Source organism: Lutjanus erythropterus, chromosome 12 (assembly GCF_056507025.1).
Source record: "Lutjanus erythropterus isolate fLutEry1 chromosome 12, fLutEry1.hap2, whole genome shotgun sequence".
NCBI classification, from domain to species: domain Eukaryota; kingdom Metazoa; phylum Chordata; class Actinopteri; order Lutjaniformes; family Lutjanidae; genus Lutjanus; species Lutjanus erythropterus.
Window position 1 is genome coordinate 22,915,883 of NC_139328.1, and position 5,949 is coordinate 22,921,831.

Here is a 5,949-nt window from a genome sequence, read left to right on the forward strand (position 1 = left end):
CACTTCATATGTACATATCTCTGTATGAGTTAGGTTGTTTCATGCAGCCTACCCGCTGTGATGCACCACAGAGCAGCCACTGTTCTGGTTGCCTCCTGTTATGTAACAGCTGATTTATATTCACACAGTTACGAGGCCTTTATACTGTGAGTGCCAACCAAAACCTGCTGCTCTCACTATGCAAAACAAATCAGAGTCTCCAGAGGGAGGAGTTTTACACTGATAAAAAAAATGGAGCGGATCCAAGCTTTTGTTTCTTTGAAGATCGAGTCTCATTTTTACATCGCATTGTTCTGCACAAGCTTATTTTGCCCTAAAGAAAAACTTGCATGTTTGTCCCCACAGGTCAGCTGTCTAACAGATAGCATCTTCTTACATAATGTATTGTTACTTTACTTTGTACAGCTTATGCTGCACACTACAGCCTGCGGGACATCTGAAAGTAAAGAATCATTCCAGACACACCCTTTAAGACAAAAATTGGACTTAAAGGTGTGTCTGGAGTGATTGAACGCAGTGTTTGAGTCTGACACTTTGTTTCTGCTGTACTGGTCTCTGTTGAAGTGAACTGCACAAAATCTTATTTTTCATTATTGCAGCTCCATACAGCATGCTGCAGTTCATACATTTATTACACCTTTGAACCAAGAAATCAGTCACCAGTTTTAGTATCTTTCCTGCAGGTTGAAGCCTCAGACTGAAATAGAAGCTATTCTCATCTTTTGTTTCAGTGGGGGTTTTCATACAAACACAATGGTTATCATGTAACAGCAATTTAACCTTACTGGGTCAAACAAACTGGGTCATCTTTTTGTTTTGCACCACCTGATCCTCTGACTTTAAGCAATGATCTTTTAAATCTATTTTACAGGGCCAGTTCACACCAAAATCAAAAATATATAGATTGAAATATCTTGACAACTATTTTATGGATTAAATGAAATTTGCTACAGACAGAGAACAAATCATAGTACCTTCAGACATAATGACATGACTCTGACATTTCATTTAGTGCCACCAGCAGGTTAAAATTTGTACTTGTTTAACATGTCAGCCTCAGCTGTGCCTTCAGGCAACACGTTTAATATTAGCATGTCCATGTCACATGTTCATGTAAATGTACATATGTCAATATGAGAATTATATATTGAGGAAATCTAAAGGAAAACTTGGGAGAAATGTTATCAATTTGTTTTGTCAGTTTCCTCAGCATTCGCTTCAAAGACCTGCAGAATTTGAACTCAAGCAATGACATCCCCACCAGTATCACTCCAAGCCTCTCTAACTTTGTAAACTCTCATACAGTAGACAATAATAGTTCCTAAATGTTCTGCAGGGATTTTGTTAAATGAGGCCATGACCAAGAGATGAAAAATATTACACACTTAGCTGATTCTGATCATTTGAAGGCCCAGTGTACAGGATTTCAGCATCTCTTGGTGAGCTTGCAGATTGCTATCATTCTACCCTTCTGACACAGGAGAACCCGTGGTGGCTGCAACTATAGTGGTGTTTGGTTTGTCCATTCTGGGCTGCCGTAGACACATGGCTGTGCAAGAAGGATCTGCGCCCTCTGTAGATACAATTTGCTCATTCTAAGGTAATGAAAACAATTCTTATTTTCTGAAGATTATACACAAATGAAAACATACTTATGACGGTTATATTCCATTTCTGCAATATTCTGTCAATAAATTCCCATAATTCTTATACACTAGATCTTTAAAATTGAATATTATTCAACTGAACAACAGCAGGTACAGTGATTTACATCAACCTCCAAGTAAAACACGATTGTAACTGTCGCAGCATACAGTAATTTGTTTTGTTGTCTTCACTTTTTTTCCTTTCTCTGGGGCACCAGCAGGGTGAAAATCGTTATGCATTTACTATAAGGTGAAACAGTTTCAATTCCTGGTTTAGATTAAAATGGTTTTATTGTACAACAACTACTATAGCTCTGTAATAATAAAAATAATAAAAGCTCACAGGGAACTCTAACTATTGAAAGGCATGTAGAGGCCAAATAATTTTCAACTAGAAGGGCACTTTAGAGGACATTTTACCATGTTTTGCCACCTGTTTTGTGACCTCTGTTTTAACAGCCTATCATCAAGATGCTGAGAAATGCCTTCCTGTGTACACACAAGACCAGACATGAAGATTTCATCGCCTCAGAAATGTTTTGAAGATGTGCTTGAAATCTACAGTTGGACTCATGTATTTAACACTCAGGTATTTAAGATTGAAATAAGTATGGGATATACTTTATCTGCACAATCTGGTCTTTGACAGAATATCTCTTTTGTTCTCGCCAGAACTGTCTTTGAACCCAGACAGGGTTCACCACCCCCCATCATGTGACTGAAATTCCTCTCCTCGGTCATGTGCTGACACCTGAGCAGGCTTTATTCACTGACTGTAAGATGTGTTAAGATGTGTTTGAAAGCTCTGAGAGCTTGTATTGAGTTTAGTTTGTTAAATTACACACAATCAACGATTTGAGGGTTGCTGCCGTCCCGCTTGTTTGTAAAATGACCGAAATGCATCCCCCTTGTCATTCTGCCATCCCCTATCCATCCCCTGGTAGCAAAAAGATTGCAGGATCAGACAGGTTGTTTACTTAAGTATGTCATGCTATTTTGCCTGACTCATTGATCTTTTATCTGACTCAGGTTTGTGCAAGTTAGAATCTATAGCCCTGACCATGGCTCTGAAATGTCAGCAGCTTTAGTTTGCTGTGTACTGATAAATCCATGGTGCTGTCCGTGGTGCTGAAGTAGCAGACAGATTTGTAATTGCATGTTTTCCCTCAGTCCCACCCTTCAGTCAGTTTTATCTTGGATCTAAAATATTCTCTAAACCATATACTATAAATACTCAATTATATTGTAGCTTGTATACACTATAACACACCTATTCAACTAGTGGCCCGTGGACCAAATCCAGCCTGTTAACAACCTCAATCTGGCCCTTTGATCATTTATAAATATGGGAAAAAAATGTTTATAGGTGTTTACATTATTTGTTAGAATGGCATCATTTCTTGTAGGCTAATCAGCCCATTCATTGGTCTTTGTAATTTTAATCTTATATTCTTTTATTTTAAGGTGACTTTGTAATATCTGTCCAGGAACTACAGATGAAAAATAGCCTCCTAGCTAACTGTGGTGCATTTACAGCATTGTTTATTAATGTACATTGTCCATGTTAAATAAACCAATAAATAAATGAAAAAAAGGAATAAAATTATTTGTGTCTGTTGCACAAAGACACTTTCTATTTTATAAAGTGTTAACCCATGCTGTTTATGCAGAAAAAGTCCAACTGAACATCAAAAAGCTGGTAAATGCAATATTGTGTTTATTAAATCAAATATTTTCTCATTTAGAATTACAAAGGTGTTTTTTCCCCCTACTTTTGCACATATTTTTTCTTTTCCAATCATGAAAACTAATACGGTGGCCAAAAATAAATTTAAATGCACAATAATACACAGTTAAATTCCTAACTTTACAGGTTAGACATTGGAAATGTAAACGCCTCTTGGCACTTTACTCTTAACTCTGGGACGTCTAAAAGTCTAATAGAACAGGTCTGTTCCAAAGTCACTCTCTGTGTCTGCTGGGTGTGTCTAGAAGGGAACCCAAAATTTGTGAGACAATGATTTTTTTTTTTTACGGCGTTGGTTAAAATATTGACTCTCATGAGCTCTCACAGGTCTGGGGTTCAGTGGCCCTTAGTAACTGACGAAGCTACATTTTAGGAACATTCTTCAGATTTTACACAGTAGTCAGGTGTTGGTTGTGACAATAGCCAGAAATGGATAATGAAGAATAAATGGACCACCTCTGTCATGTTTAAGTGATGAAATACTGTGTAATATATGTGAAAATATATATTAATTCACATTTTTCATCAGTTGTTCAATATTTTCAGGAACAAAGTTCCTTTCTGTCAATATTTTTGATCCACTATGACACATTGTGGTCCTCTATACACTCAGTGAATCGATGTAGGTTAGAGTTTATAGTCTCACACAGCAGCATTTTACATGATGTAAAGGCCTGTGTATATTGTGTTCCATTTCTTTCCAAAGTTGAAGTTTGACATGTCTGTTGAAACAGCTGAACTGCACAGATTCTTCCCGACTTCCTACACATTGTTGTCAAAAGTAATGTTGCTAAAAAACAAAGTGTAAAAGTAGAAAATTGTAAGCTTCTTCTGACAGCTGGCATTCATTAGTGCTCATATTGTAGGGAGACGCCACCGCAGCAATGGTGGCTTGTTAACTTACAGTAATTTGTTGGATTTGTCTATAGAGCAGTGTCACCTTTATGATCAGAGTGACAAATATGAAGTCATGAAAGAGTGAGAGGATCATAGACACCCTCACTGTCCGTAGTATTCTTATATTTGTATAAAATACACCCCCAGATCCATGGGGGTTAACCTAAATTCTAAACCACTAAATCACCCACTGATTAAATATGTATTTGAATTCCTTCTACATTTATAAAGAATTGCAAAAGCAAGATGAAAACACCTTAATTTTGACACATATTATATACGCTATAATATTAAAGTAAAAATTCAATGTACTGTATATATCAGACTTACATATCCTCGTATGCCTTAGCACTTCTTCTACTGAAGGCTAACTTTGTGCAGTTATTTGTTGTTCTTTTCACAAACTTGACCCCATAATTGTGTGTGTCCTTTCAGGTGAGCAGACGGAATCCTTATTCCCATGAGAAAGAAAAACAGCTGTCGTGAGAATTTCTGGGAAGTCTCAGTAAACACACACTCTCTCTCTCACACACACATGCACACACACACACACGCACATGCATATGCACACACTCAGAAGAGGAAGTCCTCCTGCACATGAAAAAACAAAAATGTGTAATCTGTTGCCACCTGCTGGTGCACCTCAAACTTGCAACATGAGCAGCCGCAATAGTTTTTTCCTCCTGTTTTCTACTCATGTAATTATTAAGAAACCAGAGGGCAGTAGGGGACTTCAAACAGCCACATTTCCCTTAGTTATGAAATCCCATCTACATGGCCACAGTTATTTGTTGTGAGCAGAAACTTAAAGTATAGTAGTCACTTGAAGGGTTACTACATTTGTTTCCACTTTTATTAAGTAAGTTTTTTAAATTCCACTTCTGCACTAACTTTAAGCTCTTACTTTTTTTTAAATTTCCTACAGTGTAATTAAAGGGATAGTCCAGATTATTTGAAGCAGGGTTGTGTGAGGTACTTGATAGCATTACCTGTATTACCTACAGGGGATTGTGGTTTTGGCTCCCAGTTTAGACAAGCAGAAAGGAATAACATCACAGAAGCTAAGCAATGAACTGCTGTGGGCATGGTCAGCAGCCAAATATATTTAAGCCTCTTAATAAATGGTCCACCTAAAGAAATCTATATCAGTTTAAGAGATATTTAGATTTTTTCCACTGCTTTACTCTGCCACCAGACAGCCTTTTCTGATGGGAAGCTGCCATTGTATAAGCCAGATATTTGGATTACCTAACAGTAGTTTCCTGTTGGAAAAGGCTGTTTGATATATTTGATATTCTAAATATATCATACACTTAAACTGATAGAGATTGTTTTTTAGGTGGGCCTTTTTCAAGTGGCTTAAATTTGTTTTGTTGCTGACTGTGTCCACTGCAGTTCATTGCTTAGCTTTCATACTAGTACTCCTCTCTGTTTTTCCAGACTGTGTGCATGCTGACAGCTAGTTGGATGTCAACTATAAGCAATACACTGATTATTGATAATATTATTCTACTCAACAAATAATCATTTCTAATCTACTGCATCACATGATCAGTGTGGCAAATGAATTGCTGATATGTTAATTACATCCTGGTGGATAGTAGACAGAATGAATGAATGACTGACACAAAGATGAATTATGATTTCTGATGATTGATG